Source organism: Antechinus flavipes, chromosome 4 (assembly GCF_016432865.1).
Source record: "Antechinus flavipes isolate AdamAnt ecotype Samford, QLD, Australia chromosome 4, AdamAnt_v2, whole genome shotgun sequence".
In the NCBI taxonomy this organism is placed as follows: Eukaryota; Metazoa; Chordata; class Mammalia; order Dasyuromorphia; family Dasyuridae; genus Antechinus; species Antechinus flavipes.
Genome location: NC_067401.1, coordinates 2,762,376 through 2,779,386, shown reverse-complemented (window position 1 = coordinate 2,779,386; position 17,011 = coordinate 2,762,376). Strand labels below are relative to the sequence as shown.

At 53.9% G+C, this 17,011-nt stretch overlaps 1 long non-coding RNA gene across 1 annotated transcript; it reads left to right on the top strand.

Annotated features, from left to right (window-relative positions):
• The first annotated feature begins 9,471 nt into the window (after positions 1–9,471).
• On the top strand, positions 9,472–15,317 carry LOC127562603 (uncharacterized). Its single transcript, XR_007953713.1, has 2 exons — positions 9,472–13,371; positions 14,810–15,317. It is a non-coding gene; the product is annotated as an uncharacterized LOC127562603 (long non-coding RNA).
• Positions 15,318–17,011: the final 1,694 nt, after the last annotated feature.

Here is a 17,011-nt window from a genome sequence, read left to right as displayed (position 1 = left end):
ATCAAGTCTCGGTTTTGTTTTTTCTCTTCTGCCATCAGACCAGCCCCTTTGCCACCAGTCCTGTTCCCCTGCATCTCCTGCACGCCATACCCCAGTCTTTCTTTGTTTCCTCCAGCATTCAAGGAAGAAGCTTCCCTTCTCTTTGCCAAGGGTTAGGCCAGTATTTGTGCCGGGATCTCACGCTCCAACTGCTCCCCCAGAAGCTTCTTCCCTGGATCCTCACCTGCCTCAACCTGTCCCTTCCCCAAACTTTATTATCTCTTTCTATATCACTTCCTTCCCTGCTGTTTGTAAATGCCCCAGGTCTTTCCCATCATTAAAGGGAAAAAGCCTCGACCTGCCAGACCCTCAAGCTATTGTCCTGAATCTCTGTCTCTTTTAAAGCTGCTTCCTTAGAGAACTGACTCCACGTGTTCCAGCCATTTCTTCACATTCTCCCAGTTCTCAATCCCTTCCACTACGCCTTCCAACTCCACCATTTGATGGAAACTGATCTCTCTGGGATTACCGAGGATTTCCCCCATGGAACCCAATGGCCTCTTTCACGTCCTTATCCTTTTTTTCTAGTAAATGTATTTATTTTTTAATCCACATTGGAAGAGACAGATCAGGGCAAAGGGGAAAAACTATGGGAGAGATTAAAAAAAAAAAAACAGCAAAAGAAGTGAATGGAGCAGGTGTTGATTTGCATTCAGTCTCTTTAGTTCTTTTTCTGGATGCGGACGCATTTTCTGTCCCAAGTCTCTTGGGGCTCTTTGGGTCACTGAGCCCCTGAGAAGAACCGAGCCTCTCGTGGCTGATCATTGCATGTTCTTGCTGTTATCATGTACAATGTTTTCCTGGTTCTGCTTGTTTCGCTCGGAATCAGTTCATGTCGATCTCTCCAGGACTTTCTGACATCAGCTTGTTCCTCATTGTTATAGAACAATAATATGCCATTATCTCCCTACGTTACTCCTCATTCAGTCATTCCCCAGTGGATGACCTGCCGCTCCTTTTCCAATTCTTTGCTGCCACAACCACTTTTGCTCCTCTGGGCCCTTTCCCTCCTTCAGGATCTCTCTGGGACACAGACACCGCTGGGTCAAAGGGCATGCACCGTTTGACGGCCCTCGGGGCCTCGTTCCAAATTGTTCTCCAGACTGGTTGGATCAGTTCACAACTCCACCAACAATGCATCCGTGCCCCAGTGTTCCCGCATTCTCTCCCATGTTTATCATTATCTTTTCCTGTCACCTCGGCCAATCTGGGAGGGGTGAGGTGCTACCTTAGAGCTGTTTTAATTTGCATTTATCTGATCAATAGTGATTTAGAGCAGTTTTTCCTATAAGTGGCTTTAATTTTGTTATCTGAAAATTGTTCACATCGTCCTTCCTGAAATGTCGCAGCCAGAGCTGGATCTTGACGTCCAGACGGGGCTGACCAAGCCCACAGGGGAAGCCGTCGTCCTGACTCCAGACACCCCCCTCCCTGAAGGCCGCAGCCGGTCACTGCAGGAGATGCCCCATCTGGGGCCCCCCTGACCACTAAATCATAGGATTTAACCAGCGACCCTGGCGTAGAACGGGCAAGATGGATTTGTGGGAGGGGGCAGGGCCTGGGCCGGTGCTCCTGCTGAGATCTTCCAGGCTCCTGATGGGCACCCAGGGGGCGGGGTCTCCCTTCCCCCCCAGCTTTGCGTCATCCTCAGGTCTGTCTTTGAGCTGCCCGGGATCAAGGCGACAATCACTCATCACATGATCATTCGGAGGAGAGTGGGTCTCTGGGGTGCTGGGGAGGAGGCTGGCCAAGTCCGGCTCCCGGCAGTCTGGGGGGTCCCCGCGCCTGAGGGAGTCAGGGAGGGGGGCTCCATCTCCACTGGCACCCCCAGGCAGCCCTGCCTCCACGGCCCCCTCCTCACCCCGTTCCATCCCGGTTTCCAGGCTACGGTGGCTCTTTGTCCCGGCCAGGAGTCGGGTAATCAGCGCGTGTCTCCCTGTTCTGAAGGACTCGGTCACCCCGAGCCCCTCCCAGCCCGGCCGGGACTGAGCTGAGCACTGATGTGGCTGCCCGGTGCTCGCTGCACTGAGGAGGGGCGGCTTCAGGTGACTGGGGGCCGGCCCCAAACGGGGCTTCTCCCCCTCCAAGGAAGGGGGATTGTGGGGAGGGGGAGAGCCCGCTTGGGGGCCCTGGTCACTGCTCTCTTGCCTCCTGCAGGTGACCCGTGGGCAGAAAACAGGATTTCCTGGCCGTTGTCTGCTCGGGTAAATAAACAAGGTCAAAGGTAGAAATTCAAAGGGAATGATGTGGAGAGTGTCCAGTATGGATCAGAAACTTGGAAAAACCACAGCAGTCAGTGAGCTGGCAGAAGGGTTGGCAAAGAGACTCAGAAAGGGCTGGGGGAGTGTGGGGGAGGGGGGGCGCAAGGGGACCCTCCCCCCTCCATCCAGGGCAGCTGCAGTTGATTCTTGTAGAGGAGCCTGTTCATCCAGCATTTCACGGGCTTGTGGGAAAGCCTTGAACTTAGCAACTATTGGGTCCAAGCCTCTCATTTTACCGATGAGCAAACTGAGACTCAGAGCATTAAAGTGTCTTTCCCAGAATTCATGAAAAAAAATCAAATTAAAGGCGGCCTAGCTGTACCAGATCTAAAACTATATTATAAAGCAGCAGTTACCAAAACCAGCTGGTATCGGCTAAGAAATAGACTAGTTGATCGATGGAATAGGTTAGGTTCAAAGGACAAAACAGTCAATAACTTTAATAATCTAGTGTTTGACGAACCCGAAGACCCCAGTTTTTGGGATAAGAACTCACTGTTTGACAAAAACTGCTGGGAAAATTGGAAACTAGTATGGCAGAAACTAGGCATTGACCCACACTAAACACCATACACCAAGATAAGGTCAAAATGGGCTCATGATTTAAGCATGAAGAATGAGATTATAAATAAATTAGAGGAACACAGGATAATTTACCTCTCAGACCTGTGGATGAGGAAGGAATTTATGACCAAAGAAGAACTAGAGATCACTATTGATCACAAAATAGAAAATTTTGATTATATCAAATTGAAGTTTTTGTACAAACAAAACAAATGCAGACAAGATTAGAAGGGAAGCAATAAACTGGGAAAACATTTTTATAGTCAAAGGTTCCGATAAAGGCCTCATTTCCAAAATATAGAGAGAATTGACTCTAATTGATAAGAAATCAAGCCATTCTCCAATGGATAAATAGTCAAAGGATATGAACAGACAATTCTCAAGACGAAGAAACTGAAACTATTTCTAATATGAAAATATGCTCCAAATCATTATTAATCAGAGAAATGCAAATTAAGACAACTCTGAGATACCACTACACACCTGTCAGACTGGCTAGAATGACAGGGAAAGATAATGGGGAATGTTGGAGGGGATGTGGGAAAACAGGGACACTGATACATTGTTGGTGGAATTGTGAACACATCCAGCCATTCTGGAGAGCGATTTGGAATTATGCTCAAAAAGTTATCAAGCCGTGCATCCCCTTTGATCCAGCAGTGTTTCTACTGGGCTTATACCCCAGAGAGATACTAAAGAAGGGAAAGGGACCTGTAGGTGCCAAAATGTTTGTGGCAGCCCTGTTAGTAGTGGCTAGAAACTGGAAAATGAAAGGATGCCCATCAATTGGAGAATGGTTGAGTAAATTGTGGTATATGAATGTTACGGAATATTATTGTTCTGTAAGAAATGACCAGCAGGAGGATTTCAGAGAGGCCTGGAGAGACCTACAGGGACTGATGCTGAGGGAAACGAGAAGGACCAGGAGGTCATTAGATACAACAACAATACTGTATGATGATCAATTCTGATGGACGTGGGCCTCTTCAACAATGAGATGAACCAAATCAGTTCCAATGGAGCAGGAAGGAACTGAACCAGCTACACCCAGTGAAAGAACTCTGGGAGAAGACTAAGAACCATTGCATTGAATTCCCAATCCCTCTATTTTTGCCCCCCTGCATTTTTTATTTCCTTCACAGGTTAATTGTACAATATTTCTGAGTCCGATTCTTCTTGTGCAGCAAAATAACAGTTTGGACACGTATACTTACTGTGTATCTAATTTATACTTTAATATATTTAACATCTACTGGTCATCCTGCCATCTGGCAGAGCGGGTGGGGGGAATGAGGGGAAAAATTGGAACAAAAGGTTTGGCGATTGTCAATGCTGTCAAATTATCTGTGCATATAACTTGTAAATAAAAAGCTATTAAAAAAAAAGTATCTTTCCCAGGAAGAGTCCAGGGCAATATTGGACCCCAAATTTGTCCAACTCAGGCCTAATACTCTTTCTGCTGCACAAGCCAGGCCACCCTCGGCTCGCTCAGGTATCCCCTCTCCTTGTATCCCCTCAGACTCGCCCACTGCTGGCACCATGGGGAGACCAAGCAGGGGGTTAGGAGGCCCTGCTTCCCGGATGGCCCCCGGTGGGGTTTGATTGGGCCGGGTTCTCCGGGCCGGGAGAAGAGGGTCTGGAGCTCTGCAGGAGGAGCTCCCGGTCCCGTAGCAGCAGAAGGGCTTCTTCCTCCCTGCACGATTCCGGAGCCCTGCTCCCGTTGGCGTGGGTGTGCACGTGTGCGCTCCCTCCCAGACCTCTCACTGACTCACAGCCGGAACTTCTCGTCCCTGCAGAAAAGCCCAGTGAATCACTCCCATGTTCTGTCCAGAGCCGGCCCGCCCCCAGTCCCGTGTCTTGTCAAGCCCCATTTTGAAATCATGAGCTCCTCGAGGTCTGTGCAGAGACAGGAACAGCCACGAGCATCTTCCCCCAACATGCTCATCTGAACAGACCGAGTGAGACGGGCCTGAGGCACGTGGGGAGCCAAGGTCCAGCCTGGGGACTGTGTGCGGCCTGGCCCAGAATCTGGGCAGGCCTGAGGAGCAGGGTCAGGTCAAACTTGACGCAGACCTCCCTGCCTCCTAGTTGGGCCACACCGGCTTCTGACCCTAACCCGGACAAGGATCGTCGTTCTTCTGTGGGGGGCTCGGTGAACACTGACGAGCTCGGGGTCGCCCACACCGAGGGGCAGGAGCCTCCAGCCCAGGGGCCGGACCCGCCTCGGGGGTCTCTGCCGTGGTCACATCCCACCTCCGGCTCCCTCTCAGGCCTCTGACCTCCAGCAGGCCTGGCCCGGGGCCCATTGATCTTCCCAGCTGCGGCTGCTTCTCAGAAACTCGACACCTTGTTGTTCAGAATGTGGGACCCGCCTCGAGCCAGCCAGCTGGCGTCCGCCCCTGCCCCGGCTCGTCTCGGACGGCCCAGAATGTGGCTGCTCGTGTCCGGCCTGACAGACGCCCAGGAGCACCCGAGGGCCGGCTCTCAGCGAGGGGAGACTTCCCGGGCTTCTCCTGGGGCGGGCCCGCCACCCTGCCCCCTTCACGCTCTAAGTAATCCGCCAGAAAGAAATGAGAAGCCTGAAATAATAAGCAGCCATGAAGCTGGAGTTCTAATAACTCTTTCTGCCATATTTTAATAAGATATTAGCAGATCTGATGATAAGGGGAACTTTCTGAAAAAGTATGGCAGGCTCTGGGGTCTGAGTGCACCTGTGTGTGTGCGTGTGAGTATGAGTTAGTGTGTGTGAATGTGTGTGTCAGTGTGTGTGTGTGTGAGCAAGTGTGTGAGTGTGTGTGTATCTGTGAGTATGAGTGTGTGAGTGTGTATCTGTGTGTGTATCTGTCAGTGTGTGTGTCTGTGTGTGAGTGTGTGAGTGTGTGTGTATCTGTGAGTATGTGTGTATCTGTGTGTGTGAGTGTGTATGTGAGTGTGTATCTGTCAGTATGTGTGTGTCTGTGAGTGTGTGTGTATCTGTGAGTGTGTGAGTGTATCTGAGTGTGCACGTGTGAGGCACAGCATGTGTGCACTGTGTCCGTGTGCTCTAATGCCTGCATGACTAATGAGGAAGAAAACAGAGATTGTATCTAATGAGGAAACGAAGAGACCCAGAGCTCCTACAGGCCGGGCTGAAGGGATTGGGAAATTGGACCCGAGGGGCTCCTTTCCCCAGGGGCGGCTTCGAACCGCGGAAGGTCAGAGATCCCTGCATCCCCCGCTGGGCAGGGAGCGCCCGCTGACCTCCCCCTCCCCACGCCCTCTTGCTCGGCCCTTTGGACGCATTAGGGACGGTCCGGATCCCAAGGTCATGGAAAACCAGGCGGGGGCAGGGCCCAGCGTGGCCCCCGAGCTCAGCCGTTGCTTGGTCGGGGAAATCCGTATTCTGGGCGCCCGGCGCAGGGTCTGCAGGAGGGGAAAGGCCCCTTGCTCAGCCCCGCACGCCCGGGGGCCTGCAGCCGGCGGGGAGAAGCTGGGAATAAGGGAACCCGGGCCCTCTCCCCAGGCTTTATAATCTGCAGGACGTTTCCTCCGCTCAGCCTCCGCGGGACCCCGGGTGTCTTCCACACGGGCGCTGGGGCTCTGGGAAAGCATCTGCGCTTGGAGAGCCGACAGGGGAACCTTCGTCAGGGAAGGTCCCGGAGCCTCGGGCCGAGGCTCCCCTGGAGGCCGCCCGGGAGAGATTTCCGGCCGGAAGGCGGAGCGGAAGCGGCTTTTGTGGCGTCCGGGGCCGCCGGTTGCACTGGCCCATGTCAGCGATGGCCCCAGAGCCCTGGGGCAGGACCTGCGGGGCCCAGAGCCGCCGGACTCGCCTCCCTGCTTCCAGGGGCTCGGGGCTTCTAGCAGACGCCCGGTGAGCTCGGGAGCCAGGGGGCTGCCGTTCCCAGGCTGCACCAGGCCGAGGCCACTGTTGGATCCCGCGGTTCCCAGCCCAGGAACCAGGACCGTCCGCCTCAGCCTTCGCTGACTTGGATCCGAACATGGGGAGTCACGGACATCATCACAGCGACAGTGCCAGACCTCCAGGACCGGGCGCCCCCCCCCCAGCCTGCTCCACTGCGGGCCGGCCCCCGGGAGTTCTCCCTGCCTCCGCCTCCTCCTGCCCCCCAAGGGCGCCCTCCTGCTCCCGGCCGGCGGCTGACCCCCCCCCCCCCTTCGGAGGCTCAGAGGCAGCCGGTGTCCGCCTGCCTTCCCTTTTCCACGCTTTCCCCGCCCTCCCACCGTAAAATGAGGGCATGAGCCCCCCCTCCCCATCATTCCTCCAGCCAGTGCAGACCCGGCTAAATCACAAGTCAGAGGGTAAGGTCTCGGCCCTCCCAGGAGGAAGGGGCTTTTCCCCCCGCGCTCTCTGCGGCCAAAGCATCAGAGCTTTCTGGGAACAAGCGGGAGGCCCAGACATGGCGACCCCGGGGCCGGCCCGAGGGGCGGCCCCTTATCTGCTCTTCCCCGCATCCCGAGGACCTGAGGCCGCAGAGCTCGGCTCTGGCCCGGGACTCGTGAGGTGGCTGGGCGGCCCTCGGAGCAGCGTCAGGCCGGGCCGGGCGCCCATCCAGGCCTCCCGCCTCCAACCAGGGCCCTCTCAGGGAGCCGGGGCCCCTTCCGGTTAATCCGCCCACTGCCCCGAAAGGTCCAGGGGGTGGGTTTGGGGGGCGAGGGGGATGGAAGTGTTTGGGTGGGGGAGGGGCTGCTCCGACTGTTCCTTCTGCCAAGGCAGAGGAAGATTCAACGACTTGACCCAGTTATCGGACCCTCCACGCGCCCGACACCAGCCCCGGCTCTGGGGGCCGCCCGGCCACCGCCTAACTCATTAGCCCCCCGGCTTCTCCCAAGCAGCCCGGCTCATTTTCTTTCCAAGGCCGCTCGTCTCCCCAGACAAATTAATTGTCTAATTGGCCGCTGACACCGAGCTCCGGCTCCATCCGGCTCCTGGGGCCGGAGCTCCGCCCACTTAGAGCGCCACCGGGAGGTCTCCGCCTTTCACGGAGCCACCGCTTTGTCGGGGAGCCCCCACCTAGCCGCGCCTCCCCCCACCCCTCCCCCATCCAGAGGCCGGCAGGACGTCGGGCGTCCTCACTCACAAAGCGCTGGGGGGCCGGGTCTCACGGTGGGTGACGTCATTGCAAGTGAACGGACAAGGTACAAGCACTTATTAACCCCCTACTGTATGCAGGCACGGTGCTGAGGCAGAACGAAGTAGTCCTTGTCCCGGATGAGCTTAAAGTCCATGGAACCCAAAGCCGGGCACTTATTTCCTGCGGCCCGGCGCTCGGGCACCGGCACTCAGTGAGCGGCTGCCGGATGGCAAAAGCTGCGGCCCCGAAGCACAAGATGCGGCGCCTTCGTCCCTGGGGAGTTTCCGTGAAAGGCGGAACATGCGTCCGGTAATGTCTTCGCTCCCGCATTCTCCTGCCGGCCTCCCCGGGGCTGCCCCGGAAGGACCCACGCGGAAGGTCTGCTCAAACTGCTCCCGGTCCGGATCGGGAAACAAAGGAACGGGAAGGGACGCGGCCGCCGCCAGCTTGCCAAGGGAAGGAACTGGACAGAAGCCAGGTGTCCGGCCTCCCGGACCACCCCTGCCTCTGGAGGCTTCCCTCTCTCTGCTCCAATAAAGACGTTATTAAGCGCTTACTGTATACCAGGCACTGTGGAGACGAGCCTGGACCTGGGACACCCCCGCAGGGATTTGGGTGTGGGGGGAGCTGCTGTTCCACAGGGATAATTATGCCCGGTCATTGACCAGGAGGAGCCGGGAGAGGCTGGAAAGGAGGGGACGCCATTCTGTCCTTTTCCACTTGGCTCGGCCCCTCCATCGCCATTGGCGGCTCCCTTGGCACCCCCTCCATGCACGGGGTTCACAGCGGCTGGAGGGGGGCCCTGGGGAACCGGCAGCCTCACAAGGCTGGCCTGAGGGTCCCTGGGAAAAGGCCTCGGGAAGACAGGAGGAAGTGTCCGGAGGAACCAGGAGGACACTTGGCAGGATTAAAATAACCCTTCATCACAATAAAAAGCCATTTTTTCGGGGTTGGGATCCATTAGGCTTTAAAATAGCAAAGTTGTGTTTTTCACCATCCGGTTTGAAGGCCCAGAGAAATAGTGAGCGGCCCATGGTCCGCCCCGAGCTGGGTGGGGAAGGATGAGCCCGGGCCCACGGACCCCACCACGGTTCCCTTAGAGGTGCCCCCCCAGTTCCGCCCCCAAGGTTGTGCAGTTCGCTCTGGGTCAGTCACACGCTGCCCGGGGAAGAGCAGGAGCTCCCAGGCTCCTTCAGCTCCTCTGCTCTTGCCACGGGACCATTTCTGCTCCCTGACCAGGCGACTCGTGGAAGGCTCCTCAGGCCCCTCGTGGCCCGGACAAGCCGGTCTTCTCCCGCAGCAGCCGTTTCCTTTGGTCCGACATGGGCTCTCTTCCCACCCCCAGAATCCCTTCAAAGCTAAGTTCCAGCCCCACCTTCCACACGCAGCCTTGGGGAGGGGGGGGCAAGGGCTTGTGCTCCCCCCTTACCTTGTGCTTATTTAGCATCTTCTCCACACGTGACTGAGCATCCTGGACAGTGGCCTTCCCTCCCCTTTGCTTGGTGACTTCCACGGGGGGGGGGGGGGGGGGGCAGGGAGGGAGTCCAGCGCTTCCTGACAGTGTGGGGGGAGGGGGGAGGCTGGGGAGCAGGGGGCTAGAGAGGAGGCACATCAGCTGCCCCGGATGCTGCAGGGAAGTCAAGGGTCACGGGGTGGAGACCTCCGCAAAAGCTCCACAGAAGGGCGGCCTCTGACCCGCTGAGAGCAGGCGGAAATGGCCGTGGGCTAGAGCTCCAGTCACAACCGGGAGGGACGGAGAAATGGAGGAACCCGGCCTGGAGACTGCCCAGGGGCACGTTAGGTCATGTGTTCCTTCCTTCATTAGGAGGGCCTCTATCTCTCTCTTCTTTCACAGGGAATTTAGCAGCAGTTACAAGCTGACTCCTGATGTGTTTCACAGGCATATTGCTTCCTTCCTCTGCCTCTGTAAAATCGGGATAAAACTACTTGCCAACGGGCCGGGAAGCACGAAGGAGAGAATGTCTATCGGGTGTTTGTCCACTTTAAAGTCCTATAGAATCTTGGAAGTTGAGGTTATTTATAGGATCATAACCACGAGACGGATGGAACCTCAGGGGCCGCTAGACCAGTGTCCCCATTTTATAGAGGGGAAAGGTCATATAAGAAGTAGGCGTTGAAGGCAGATTTTGAACCCAGGTCCTGTGATAGCAAAGCTATGGCAGTCATTGCTGGGACAGAATCGTCCATTTGGTTTTCCAGACTAGTAGGATGGGGCTTATTTGTCTAAAAACTGGTCCGAGCTGCCTGAACCAGGTGGCGGAGGCTAAAACATGGATCCAGAGCTCGAAAGGATTTTGGGGACATTTCGCTTAATCGCTCCGTTTCCCAAATGGGGAAATCCAGGCCACGCCGGCCCCAACGTCTCACGGGCAGCAAGTAGCTGTGGCCCGGCCAAGCCTCTGAATCCAGGCCCTCTCCACTGCGATCACAAATGGGGTGGCCTTGAGAACATTCCCTCTTTCCTCCGCGCTCTTGGGGAGAGTCCCAGGCCCCAAATGACAGCTCCCTCCATTGCCGAGCTCCCTCTAGGACTTGCCTGGGTGCAGCAGCCGCTCTGGCTGAGTTCTTAGGGACGGCCCGGGCTCTTGCGGCCGGCAGGGAGAGCCGGTTACGGCTCTGTGGCCTTAAGGCATTCAGGGTTCCCACTGACCCATGACCCATTTGCCATGGATTCCCAAGCTCTCCCCAGATTAACCGATAACTGGAACAAAACGTGCCCTCAGACGTTCCCCAATGCCCACCCGTTAATGGGGCCACTCCAAGGTCATGGTCTCATTTAAAGGCCCCCCAAGGGGCCTGTGACCTCAATTTCAGTTATCTTCTCACGAAAATCCAGCAGACGCTGCCTCGCTCACCGGTCCTCGTCTTCCCTCGGTGCTCTTGAAAAAGCGGAAAGCTTGAACGGCTCCTCCGGGCTTAAAATCAGATTCAAAACATTCCACTTTTAATTGCTCAAGGATTCTTGGGGGAAACAAATTCCAAGGTGGCCGATTTTCTGGACCAGAGACCCGTGAAAGGAGGACGAAGGAAAGGCCTGTGGCCGGCGAGCCCTTCCTGACCGAGACGCCTGCCGGGGGGGCCTCCGGGGACTTCTCTCAGCACGGGCTCCCACGGGCCCACGTTCTAAGGGAAGAGGGTCCCGGTGCCGTTTTGAACACCGACAGCAGGGGTTCAGTTGTCAATCTCAAAATGCTTTCTGGGCACCACTTACATGCCGAGAACCGCGAGAGAAGGTGGGGAGGCGACAAAACCGGAACCTGCCCTCAACGAGAGAAACATCACACGCACACGTGAGGAAGGAAAGACAAAATATTTTGATTTGGGGCCAGATCTGTGATTTCCTGGGGTGGGGAGTTATGGGGGAGGAGCCGCCGGCTATCAGTGCAGGCTGGTATCTACTTGGCAATTTAGAAACTGGGATCTCCGAGAGATTGTGACCTGCCCAGGAACACCCAGCCTGTAGGTGTGGGAGGCTGATCCCAAGCGCTCCTGTCCCTGAGGTCAGCTCTCTAACTTCTCATCATCTTCCCTTCCCTTCCTTCCTTCCTTCCTCTCTCCCTCCCTCCCTCCCTCCCTTCCTTCCTTCCTTCCTTCCTTCCTTCCTTCCCTCCTTCCCTCTCTCCCTCCCTCCCTCCTTCCTTCCTTCCTTCCTTCCTTCCTTCCTTCCTTCCCTCCTTCCTTCCTTCCCTCCTTCCTTCCTTCCTTCCTTCCTTCCTTCCTTCCTTCCTTCCTTCCTTCCTTCCTTCCTTCCTTCCTTCCTTCCTTCCTTCTTTTCTTCCTCTTTTTTCCTTCTTTCTTCCCTTTTTCTCCTCCCTTCCACCACAAATACTGGCTCCTCTGTAATGATAACTCCCTAAGGCACCCCCCCTTCCAGGGCTGGCCTGAGGCTCATGTTTTTAAGGTGCTTTGAAAACCTCCAGGAACTCTAGAAATCTCTACTGTTCCTCACTGTCATCCCCACCCCCTGGGTATCATTGTATGAGCAACAGGAAATCATTTCCTTGCTCCAGCTGATCCTCTCTACGTTTCCAAGCACCTGCTGCGATCCTGGGGGTGCAGAGGGGACCAACACAGAGAAAAGTAGCCTGGACTGAGAGTCAGGAGCCCCAGGCAGGAGTCTGGTGCTACTGTAATGGCTGTAGGCTCTGACCTGGTCCCTCTTCATTTCCGAGCCTCAGTTTCCTCCTCAGTTCTCTTTTAGCTCCCAAACTGTTGCTTCCCCTTCCCATGAGGAGGCCCCATTCCCTTCCCCTGCTCCCTTAGAGGCCCCCAGAAGTTCTAGAGTCACTGTAATTAAACAAATGTGTGTTTCTAATAGAAGAAAGATAGAGACAGGGACAGAGAGAGATAGAGTGAGAAAGACAGAGAGAGAAACAAGGAGAAAAAGAGAGACACAGAGACAGAGAAAGGGAGAGAGAGAGGTTGAGAGAGACAGAGAGACAGAAAGAGAGAGAGAGGAAGAGGGAGCAGGATGTGGGAAGGGGAGATAAAGACAGACAGAGACAGACAAACCACAGAGAGAGAGAGAGAGAGAGAGAGAGACACAGTTAGAGAAGGGCTTTCATGGTGACTCTAAAGTTCCTTTGCAATTCACCATCTAAAATCTCCTGAAATTCCATAAACTAGATTCCCATCCAGAATGACAGCGCCCCCGGCCTCGAGGGTCACCCCCAAACTTCTGGAGTCCCCGGGGTGGCTTCCTCTTGAAATTAGCACACAGTAAGGAGGCCCCTTCCTGGGTTTCTGGGGGGGGGGGCTTGGGTTGCGATTTCTTGGCTTGGATGCTTGGATTCGTCCACCTGAAGGAGGATGCTCGTCCCGAAGGTCATCCCGGGTGGTTATCGCAGCATCTCGTTGGGCCTCAGCTCCTATCTCAGCGAGACAGCGGGAAACTTGAGCAATTCTATCTCGGGGACGGTGGAAAATGAAATGGAAAACCGTGTGGTCATTTACTCAGGTACATTGTCGTGCGGGGGGAGGAGGGCCCGGTGGCCGGCCTGGGGACCGAGGGTCAGCTGCTGAGACGAGAGAGGACCCGTAGCTGAGTCTCTCCGGGCTAGTGGCAGGGCTCGGGCCACCCCAAACTCTGGCCCTGCACCTTACTACCCAGATGACCTTGGGCAAATCATGAGCCCTCAGTTTCCTCATCTGTAAAAAAAAGGGGGGGCAGCAAGTTAGACTCAAAAATCTTAGAACCTCCTTCAATTTGAAATCAAGGCTCCTGCTGGGCAGAGTAAAACGACAGCTGTCCATAAAATTCTCCGGCTAATGAGCCCATTTGGACGACTCTTGGAAGCTCTCCCTTACGTCTAAACAAAATCTCTCCTGAAAATCGACGTCCGGGCTCTCTTGTCTAAATCACAGCCCTGGAGAAGAAAGACCTCAGAGGTCACGGAGTCCCAGAGCTTCATCCGCAGGTGAGTCCAAAGTCCCACGAGTAGCCGGGTCTTCCTGGCTTCCCGTCCAGTGCTTAACGTACCACACCGAGCCGCCCTCCTGCCCCAAAGGGACGTTCTCAAAAAATCCCAGTCTCGGCTGGAAGGAAGCTCCGCAGGTGTTGCCCGACACCACACTTAGGTGTGTGCTGGACAGGAAGTAAGAATTGGGGCCAGAACTTGACAGTGACTCTGGCGTCACCAGCCCTTTCCCCACTGTAATGTGTCCTCCTGCAGGCAGCTGGGGAGATCGTGCACAGTCAGCCTCATCCTCATAAGTTCAAACCCAACCTCAGACATGTTTAGCTGTGTGACCCTGGGCAAGTCACTGAGCCCTGTTTGCCTCAGTTTGCCCATCTTTAGAATGAGCTGGATACTCTTTTTTTAACTTTATTTTTCTTGAGGGATTTTTTTTGGGGGGAAGGAGATCTGTGTTTTCTTTCACAACATGACTTTTATGGCAATTTCTTGCTTAATGTCACATGTACCTTTTTAATGGAGGATGGCAAGGAAGGAAGAGAATCTGGAACTCAAAGTTTTCCAAACAAGTGGAAAATGATTTCATGTGTAATTGGAGAAATAAAAATATTAAAAATTAAAATGAGCAGGAGAAGGAAATGGCAAATGGCACAAGGGAAAAACCATCGATCAAGAACAATGCAAACCACAGCATGCTGGACACTGGAGATATTGCTCCACGGACCTTCTCTCTGACGATCAATTCTTCGGATCTTCCACCAGACCTGTCAGAGACCTCAGAGATTATCGAATTTATCTCCCCAATCTTAGAGATAGGGAAACCGAGGCTCAGTGACAGGGAATGTCTTGATGCAGCAGAAAGGGCTCTTGAACTCACATCTCCTTACCCCTGGGCCGAGGATCTTTTCCTCTTTGCCATATTTCCCAGAGGAATCATGGAATAGAAAAGGGTGAGAAATAACGGGAGCTTTGGGATTCTCTCTCATTAGAGGGGGAGCTCTCTGAGGGCAGAGCTCTCTTCTGCCTTTCTTTGTATCCCAGCGTAGAGTTCCTGGAACAAGTTGCTCAGTCACATCTGACTCGCCATGACCCCATTGGAAGTTGGCAAAGATACTAGAGTGATTCGCCATTTCCTTCTCCTTCGTGGAACACAGTAGGCACTTAATCAATGTTTATTGGCTGATTACCATCATGGAGTGTAGCTCCTTCCTTTGACAGATGTGGAAAATGAGGCCCATCAAGGAAGAGGGATTCACCAGGATCACAAAAGCAGCATGAAATGTCCCAGCCGAGATTTGAACTCGCCTACTGTGCTTCCCATCCCAGCACTCTCCTCGGGTTTGCCCTGGCCACCTCTCTATCTCCCTTATGCGTCAAATTTTGACCCGGAATACAGCAACGACGTCTCATACAATCCTGTAATTTCTCCCTCTCCTCGCAGTATCTGCTACTGACAGCAGGAACCCAGAAAAGCTGTTTCCAGTGAATGAAAGAACTGTCTTTTAAGCCCTCGTCTGTCCACAGTCCTGCTGCTCACCATGGAGATGCTGCTCAGTTCTCCGAGGCCGTACTCAAGGAGCACAAGCCCTTCCCAGAGTGCAGCGTGGCTGGCTCCTAGCAAGCAGCCTCTCCAGATCCAGGCTGGTCCATCCCCAGGCTGGCCCATCTCCAGGCTGGCCCATCTCCAGGCTGGCCCATCCCCAGGGTGGCCCAAACGGGGAGAATGTCCTTAACTGTAGGTGGTCTGCTTTGTGTTGCTGGGGAAAGGCCCCCTGCCGCTGAAACTACAAACACCTGAAGTCCTGAAAAGCCAACTGATCACACTGCATGCACGAGAGCACAGGCTCCCTGAAGAGGAACATCCTTTGTCTCTTTTTATCCAGGCCTTGCCCAGTGCCTGGCATACAGCAGGTACTCAATAAATGCTTTTTAATTGGTTGGTTGACATACATATATCTATGCCCTGTTTCTGTTGAAGGACTTGGTTACAAGGAATTGTTTTTCTTGAATCTCCAGCATTTAGCACAAGACAGATGTTTAGTAAACATTTGTTGAGCTGATTGATACTTAGCAATGTATATTATATGTGTGTGTGTGCGTATGTGTGTGTTTGTGTGTGTGTATATATATATATATATATTTGCTGCTCAATAAATGCTTTTTAATTGGTTGATTGATATACATAGAAGTATGCCCTGTTTCTGTTGAGGAGCTGTAAACAGCTTGGTTACAGGGAATTTTTTGCCTTGTTCTCCAGCACTTAGCACAAGACAGCTGTTTAGTAAATACTTGAGTTGATTGATACTTGGTAATGTATATATTTTTGGCTGCTGACAGAAAGCAAATTGTTGAGATCAGGAATTGTGTGATTTTTGTTTGTTTTGGTGTCCTCAGTGGCTAGCATACAGTAAGCACTTAATAAATGCATGTTGGATTGAATTAAACTCCATTGAAGAAGTGGAGCCAGGAAATTCCACCCAGGTGTTCTCTCTGACTCAAAATCCAGCCTTGTCCAGGGCCAATTCCTTCCCCTCAGAAAGCCAGACGGTCCAAATCTCCTGGTTACCACTCTCTTGTTACTTCATCTTTGCTTTACGGGCAGTTTGGGCGTAACCAGTCGCAAGACCGTAGAGTTGAGTTCTGGAGCAGATGTTTCCTTCTTGGTCTCTGGAAATTTCAGTCACAGCCAGGATATTTCACTGTCTCTTCCGCTGCCCTCCCATCAACCGCAAAAAGAGCAGAAATGGGTCTAGCGCCGAATGGGTAGCAAACTTCCCTCGCGGTATCCCCCTTAGCATTGACAGGGAGAATCTGGGTCGGCTCCTAGTTCGTCTCCAAATGACTTTGTCTTGACGCTTACCGGACGTTCCCCACGACCTAAGTCATGCTTAGGGCCGGGCCGATTGGGAAAACGGGTGAGAAGACGTGGCGGTCACCGAGATTGGAGGGCGGCAATGGGGGCACCCGCCCGGGTTGGGGGATGCTTTAAGGGCACACACATGGAAGTGGAAGAGATGCCTCATGTCTGAAACACCTGACAGCTCTGTTCATTTGGTTTCCAACTCTACCTTCCCAGTTTCCCTGCAGACGGCTTAATGGGAAACAACAGTGGCCAACTGACCGACATCGTGCCCATCCAACAGAAATGCAGGGGGGCGAGCATTGTTTTTCACACTAGTGCTGGGAGAGGAAGAGGACTCCCCAGGCTTAAACTTGACTGGTCCCAGCTGCAGACCCCAAGCGGAAGTTTCCAGGTTACTTTTGATGGAGGGCTCCCCCAAGTCCGTGACAGTCTCATCCAAGTTCATCCTGAGGGCATAAGACAAAAGGCAAGGACTGTCAAATGCCCCAGCACCGTGAGAATTTAGCAGAGTTCTTACTGTGCAGAGTAATCCCCAGCTCGCCCAGGTGAGTGTTTTCTTGGGGTACCTCGAAGAAGGGGACATTTTCTAGGCAAGGACAATTACCACACTTCATCGAATAAGGGTTAAACTGGAAGCTACAGGGAATTTGCTGTGCACATGAGCTCATGTGATCACAGAAGGTCAAGTACAAGTCTATTGGTCTAAAAACTCTAGGAGGCTTCAAGTTAGAAAAATCGAAGACTCCTCCCAAGCTTGTAGCAGGGGATGGTGTAACTGGA